The sequence below is a fragment of the Balaenoptera physalus genome, assembly GCF_965194825.1.
Source record: "Balaenoptera physalus genome assembly, chromosome: 4".
NCBI classification, from domain to species: domain Eukaryota; kingdom Metazoa; phylum Chordata; class Mammalia; order Artiodactyla; family Balaenopteridae; genus Balaenoptera; species Balaenoptera physalus.
The window spans coordinates 117,195,224-117,202,902 of record NC_138891.1 but is presented as its reverse complement, the minus strand read 5'-3'; the positions used below and the strand labels follow the sequence as shown (position 1 = coordinate 117,202,902).

The window sequence follows — 7,679 nt, the reverse complement described above, 5'->3', positions numbered from 1 at the left end:
AAGGAGTCTATTGGACATAGGTGTCCCGGTGGTTATAAGATTTCCCAAACCAAAAGGAGTCAATTCCATTCTAACCCTGACTCTATGAATATGGGGATGATGATATACCCTTCTCTGATTTCAAATTCCCAAAATTTCCATTATCTGCAATAATACAAGACAGGTATGGGCAAAATCCTGGGAGAAAAGAGATACTAAATGTTAGTAACTTGAGTATCATAGATAACTATTTACAAAAAATTATATATAAAGTACTTTAATGATGATGGTCAAGAGGATGGACTCCCGTTTTCAAGGAATCACAGATGTCACAGATGGAGGGGACCTGGAGAGGGTCTATCCCAATGCCATCACATTGTAGAAAAGATCTGAGGTCTAGAGGGGTGAAGAGATCTATCCATGGTCACACCTATTCACAAACAAGAAGAATTCAGATTTGCACTGTGATCTTCTGGAATTAAGTCCAGGCTCTTTCCTTCATACCATGCTGCTCAACCCTACGTGAAACACAGGATATTGGGCAAAGTTAGATACTTAACATAATATCGCTGATTGAAGTTATGGCTCAGCAGTAAAAAGCAACTTCTCTCGTCCTTACAAATCCTCTGAAATTTGTGTTTCCTAAATAACATATGGTCCCTAAGTAGGAAGAAAATAGAATCACCAGTCTAGGTAACATTGATCTTAGTAACAGCAAAATAAAAAATATCAACAATATAATGTTTGCCTTTCAGAATCCTTATGAGTGTACCGTGCCAGAATAAGAGAATTTTTGAGCCAGAGGAGGCTTTACAAATTTTCCCACAACTTCATGTGAAATACTAGATCTACACCAGCCAATTCAGAGAAAAATCATACCTCCTATAAGGTGTTTTGAACACCATCAGAGCCTGTGAAACAACATTTTGATTAGCAAAGTGAAAATGAATCACAATTATTGGCAAAGAGCTGTGCCACAGTTTTAGTCAAACCAAGAACAATTGGTTGAAAAGAGGTGAAATGTCAAGAAGAAAGATTCATTCTACACACTGCATTCTGATTAGGTTCCTGGATCCCTGCATTTAAGACCCTTACTTTCCCCAGGATTCATCATGGCCCGGTGATAATTACAAAGGTATGGTAATCGAGGGCCTTAAATCAAACATGCATAATAGATCTGCTGTCACTGCAAGAACCATTTCATTGCAAGCTGGCAGGGAAGGATGTGCTTGCCTTTCAACTGGCAGAGCAGGCCTCTTGGCTGGCACAGCAACTAGCTCTGCCTTAAATCTTCCTGAGCTATGTCCTGTTAGAGTAATTTGGCTAATTGAAAATGTCTGTCTTTGGAGAAATTTTTCATAATATGAGTGTCATTTGCAGGTTGCTAAGGAAGATCTCTAGAGCTGCAGTGCTGCCTTGCTGCCTACAAAGCCCCCAGTGATTAAGGTCCCATCCAAAGAGTCCACTTAGGCAAGAGACCATCCAATGACTTGCCAGTCATCCTCTCTTGCCAAAAGGCAAAAGTGAGGAAAGTGTCTTGAGTGGACATGTAGCCTCCAAGTAAAGCAGACAATGTTGATGAGGGATTCCCAGGCCACTCTGGACAGTTCCAGTTATCTCAAGAGTAGTATGGAATTGGAATATGCCCAAAGGAAAATTTTCCAGGCATCTTTAATTTTAAACATAAAGTTATGTTACAGCCACTTGGGAGGAATAAGCAAGAGGAGATAAAAATCAAAGAAGAAATTCTTTCACAATTTAGGCAGAAACCACAGTTGGGACACCATGTGTTAAAAGTTGTATGGAAAAGGATTTTTAATAAAATCACAATAAACATGGTATTGTTTTTCAATATTCTTATTTCCTCGTCATTTCATCTCCTTTAAATCACAGAGCCAATTTTCCTTAACCTTTAAAGCATTAATCTGCTAATAGAAAATGTACAAGTTTTCAATTCTTTCCCTGAAATGAGAGGTTAAATTTCATACTATGTCTACCCAAATAAATTATACCAAAATATATCAGTGGATTTAACAAAACAAGCTGAGAGCATTGGTGGGAAAAAGAAATCAGTCTGTGAGGAGGCAAATAATTTTTGTTTTATTCTTCCTTTCCAGCTCAGCTCAGCCTTAAATGGCCTCCAGTTCCCCCTTTTCCTGTGTCTCTGAGTCCCTTATCTAATCCTGGTCTCATTATGCTCTGTTGGTCTCACCAATCCTCCTGCATCCAATGACTCACTCTTGCTTCCCCTCTTTACTTCTTCCCTGAACACTATCTGGTTGATTTCAAGCCTCCCCTTCTTCTCCAAGTGGCTTATTGCTTCAAAATCTCCTCAACCATGAAAAACTAGCAGTTATAAACCCTTACAAATATTTCAGGCAGAACAGTCAATCTAGGAGCCCCCAAAACACAGACCTAATCTTTGGGATCTGATATCATGACAGATGTGCCTCTCCTCAAAACTCATTTCTAAGGGCTCTAAAATATGCCTTGGTAAGTGCTCTCTATTATATGCCTGGGATGAGTTCATCTGTTTAAAAGTATTCCCCAGCTGAGCAGAGCTATCTTCCAAAGTTTATTTGTAAATCAATCCTTTGGAATTCTAAATTTCTTTTCTAATGTAAACTATCTTACGCAGATTGGTCTAAGTTCCAGATCAATTTTGAATATCTATCTAGCCCACAAAGTATATGAAGAATAATACTAAACTAGAGCCAGAAGGGAGCTCGGAGCCGGAAGGGAGCACGGAGATTATATAATCCAACTCTTTTGCTTTATGGATGAGAAAACTGAAGTTAACGTTTCCATTCCCATATAGCATGCAAGAGACAAGTGGAACTCTTTATTACTGCCTGGCTGTATCTCAATTAATCCACACACAATCTTAAAAGACTGGTATTATTATCCACGTAAGGAAAGTGAAGCTAAGAGAACCAAGTAATTTGGCCAAGTCCCATAGCTAGTACCAGTAAATTGGAGCTGGGGTTTCATCTCAGTTTTCTCAGACTTTATGTATGTTCCAATCCACTGTCCCTCATAGATCCAACAGTCAAAAAGTTTCACTGAGAATCTGAGGCATCATTTATCTATCTAGAATCACATTTCTCTCCCATATCCCATGGGAGAAAGGTTACCCTTCTCATCTCCAAGCCAAGCCACTAGTGATAGCCCTATGATCGAGGGTGGCAGACAAAAGAGAAATTTGTGAATAATGAATAACAAGGTTAAACTGAATCTTGGATGAAAGCAATTTTCTTGAATCCACACTCTATTCCAGTTACTGGCCTATATTATCTTTCTTTCCCTTCACAGCCCAGTTTCTTCAGAGTTGTTTAAACTTGTTTTCTCTTTTCAATCTCCCATTTATGGCACAACTTACTACAGTTAGGATTTTGCCACACCACTGTACTGTAATTGCTCTAACAAAGATCACAGAGTCTTGTAGATCATTCAGATCAGTGATTTTCAATCCATTTTCTGAACTCTGTACGCAGCATTCAATAGCTTTGACTATTCTCTTCCTGAAACTCTTTTGATTTATGTAAGTCCTATCCATCTCTGAACCATTTCTTATCTGCCTCATTCATAAGTTCCTCAGCCACTTCTTGGTCTTGAATGCTTACGTTTTCTATAATCTTTCCCTTGATCATCTTTTCTCTAAAAACCAGTGGCTTCAACTTTGCTTGAACATTGGAAACTATCTATAAGGAGATTTAAAGCTTCTAATAGAAAACACTTCTGAATGGCAGAGCACAGACCTATATAAATCCACTCCTCTATAAAAGCAAAGAGAATACTAGCAAAAATGGTCAAAATAAACTTTTTCAGAACTCTAGAAATTAATAAAAGGCTTTCAAAAACATGAGTTTTAAAAAAAACAGATGAACTTTGTTAAAAAACACCAAGCTTTGTGGCATTTCAACTTGTTCTACTCCTACTACACTTATCCCCCAGTCTCTGTGGTAGCCTTCAAACCAAAAGCTACATTGTACAACTCAGGGGATATAGCCAATGTTTTATAATAACTATAAGTGGAATATAACCTTTAAAATTGTGAATCATTATATTGTACACCTGAAACTTATATAATATTGTACATCAACTGTACCTCAACTTAAAGAAAACAAAAAACAGCTACATAACAATACTAACGGTGAAAACCAACAGCCAATGAGCCACTGGAAGGAACAGAATGAGTTTGGCATTCCCCCCAAATCCCATCCCTACAGAATTGTCACTGTTTACCTGTCTGGCACCTCCATTCTCAGACATATTTTTATTTGACCTGAGTGACAGCTGAATCAAACCTAACTCAGCTCACTTAGTGTGAACACCAATGTCTCTCAGGCACTTGTGAAAACAATCAATGCCAAAGGTTCAATAGTGCAGTTGCCTGAGGTAGCAATACCAGTTGGGTTAAATAAGAGACATACCAAAAAATTTAAAAAGAAAAGCTGGAGAATGAGATTCTCACATGGGATGTTGAAAATATACAACATATTCCCGGAAATCTCAAAGGTCACATGCATGTGCACCGGTGTGTATATGCTCAGGAAAGACCTGAGAAGACCCTAATCTCACACCTATGGATGACTTTGAGGCTCTGTATAAGCAGGAAATAAAGAAAAGTAGAGTTTTAAACTGCCTACTGGAGTATTGAAATATTCATCCCCACACATACAAAGCCCCTCAGTAAAGTCATGAAGACTTGTGGTTTAATGCATTCAAGGAAATATCTGTCCAACCATTAGCTGACCACTAAGCCAACTGAGAAGAGATGCTGAGTGGTATACACAAAAAAGAGTTAAGACACTACAGAATTAGTCCAGGAAACTCAAAAAATAAACAAACATCCAAGGCAACAAAAAAACACCACTGCCAAACAGTTACAAAAAAAAAACAAAAAAAAAAAGAGTGGAGAGAACTGATTTCCAGAATTGGAAACATCCTGTTTTTAAGAAAAAACAAACAAACTATGAGACATGCAAACAAACAGGAAATTATGGCACATACAAAGAAAAACTACCAGTCAATAGAAACTATCTCTGAGGAGTTCAAATAATAGACTTACTAGATAAAGATATTATATCAACAATTATAAATATGTTCAAAGAACTAAATAAAAACATTTCCAAAGAATTAAAGGAGAATTTAAGAACCATGTCTTGCTTTGGCGAGCGGACGGCGGGCAGGCATCATGGATCAGGTAATGCAGTTCGTTGAGCCAAGTCAGCAGTTTGTGAAGGACTCAGTTTGGCTGGTTAAAAGATGCACCAAACTGGATCGAAAAGAATTCTAGAAGATTGCCATGGCAACTGCAATAGGATTTGCTATAATGGGATTCATTGGCTTTTTTGTGAAATTGATCCATATTCCTATTAATAACATCATTGTTGGTGGCTGAATACCTTTTTAGAAAAGTGTTTTTCATCTTGGGGCTTGGTGAACAAGTGAGGATTTGAGATGTTCATGGAGTAAAAAAAATTTGCCTATATGTTTTGTGTTTTTCTTTCATGTTTTTTCTTCCAAGATGTTTTCTATTTGTAAATTAAAATAATTTCAAAAAACAAAAAAAACAAAAAAGAACCATGTCTCACTGAATAGAATATTAATAAAGGGAAATTATTTTTTTAAAAAGCCAAACAGAAATTCTGGAGATGAAAAGTATAAAAAGTGAAATGAAAAATTATTAGCGGGATTTTGTATGGTAGTTCTATTTTTAGTTTTCTAAGGAACCTCCAAACGGTTCTCCAGAGGGGCTATATCAATTTACATTCTCACCAAAGGTGCAAGAGGGTTCCCATCTCTCCACACCCTCTCCAGCATTTATTCTTTGTAGAATTTTTAATGATGGCCATTCTGACTGGTGTGAGGTGATACTTCATTGTAGTTTTCACTTGCATTGTTCTAATGATTAGTGATGTTGGGCATTCTTTCATGTGCCTCTTGACCATCTGTATGTCTTCTTTGGAGAAATGTCTATTTAGGTCTTCTGCCCATTTTTGGATTGGGTTGTTTGTTTTTTTGATATTGAGTTACATGAGCTGCTTGTAAATTTTGGAGATTAATCATTTGTCAGTTGCTTCATTTGCAAATATTTTCTCCCATTCTGAGGGTTGTTTTGTCATCTTGTTTATGGTTTCCTTTGCCGTGCAAAAGCTTTTAAGTTTCATTAGGTCCCATTGGTTTATTTTTGTTCTTATTTCCATTTCTCTAGGAGGTGGGTCAAAAAAGATCTTGCTGTGATTTATGTCATAGGGTGTTCTGCCTATGTTTTCCTCTAAGAGTTTTATAGTGCCTGACCTTACATTTAGGTCTTTAATCCATTATGAGTTTATTTTTGTGTGTGGTGTTAGGGAGTGTTCTAATTTCATTCTTTTACATGTAGCTGTCCAGTTTTCCCAGCACCACTTATTGAAGAGGCTGTCTTTTCTCCATTGTATATTCTTGCCTCCTTTATCAAAAATAAGGTAACCATATGTGTATGGGTTTATCTCTGGGCTTTCTATCCTGTTCCATTGATCTATATTTCTCTTTTTGTGCCAGTACCATACTGTCTTGATTACTGTAGCTTTGTAGTATAGTCTGAAGTCAGGGAGACTGATTCCTCCAGCTCCATTTTTTTCTTTCTCAAGATTGCTTTGGCTATTCGGGATCTTTTGTATTTCCTTACAAAATGTGAAATTTTTTGTTCTAGTTTTGTGAAAAATACCATTGGTAGTTTGATAGGGATTGCATTGAATCTGTAGATTGCTTTGGGTACTATAGTCATTTTCACAATGTTGATTCTTCCAATCCAAGAACATGGTATATCTCTCCATCTGTTTGTATCAACTCTATTTTCTTTCATCAGTGTCTTATAGTTTTCTGCATACATGTCTTTTGTCTCCTTAGGTAGGTTTATTCCTAGGTATTTTCATCTTTTTGTTGCAATGGTAAATGGGAGTATTTCCTTAATTTCACTTTCAGATTTTTCATCATTAGTGTATAGGAATGCAAGACATTTCTGTGCATTAATTTTGTATCCTGCTACATTACCAAACTCATTGATTAGCTCTGGTAGTTTTCTGGTAGCATCTTCAGGATTATCTATGTATAGTGTCATGTCATCTGCAAACAGTGACAGCTTAACTTCTTCTTTTCCGATTTGGATTCCTTTTATTTCTTTTTCTTCTCTGATTGCTGTGGCTAAAACTTCCAAAACTATGTTGAATAATAGTGTTGAGAGTGGGTAACCTTGTCTTGTTCCTGATCTTAGAGGAAATGGTTTCAGTTTTTCACCATTGAGAACAATGTTGGCTGTGGGTTTGTCATATATGGTCTTTATTATGTTGAGCTAGGTTCCCTCTGTGCCTACTTTCTGGAGGGTTTTTATCATAAATGGGTGTTGAATTTTGTCGAAAGTTTTTCTGCATCTATTGAGATGATCATATGGTTTTTATCCTTGAATTTGTTAGTATGGTGTATCACATTGATTGATTTGCATATATTGAAGAATCCTTGCATTCCTGGGATAAACTCCACTTGATCATGGTGTATAATCATTTTAATGTGCTGTTGGATTCTGTTTGCTAGTATTTTGTTGAGGATTTTTGCATCTATGTTCATCAGTGATATTGGTCTGTAGTTTTCTTTCTTTGTGACATCTTTGTCTGGTTTTGGTATCAGGGTGATGGTGGCCTCATAGAATGAGTTTGGGA

The 7,679-nt window shown here is 36.9% G+C and overlaps 1 pseudogene across 1 annotated transcript; it reads left to right on the top strand.

Annotated features, from left to right (window-relative positions):
* The first annotated feature begins 5,149 nt into the window (after nt 1-5,149).
* On the top strand, nt 5,150-5,473 carry LOC309660119 (protein transport protein Sec61 subunit gamma pseudogene; annotated as a pseudogene). Its single transcript has one exon. The product of its transcript is annotated as a protein transport protein Sec61 subunit gamma pseudogene (transcript).
* Nucleotides 5,474-7,679: the final 2,206 nt, after the last annotated feature.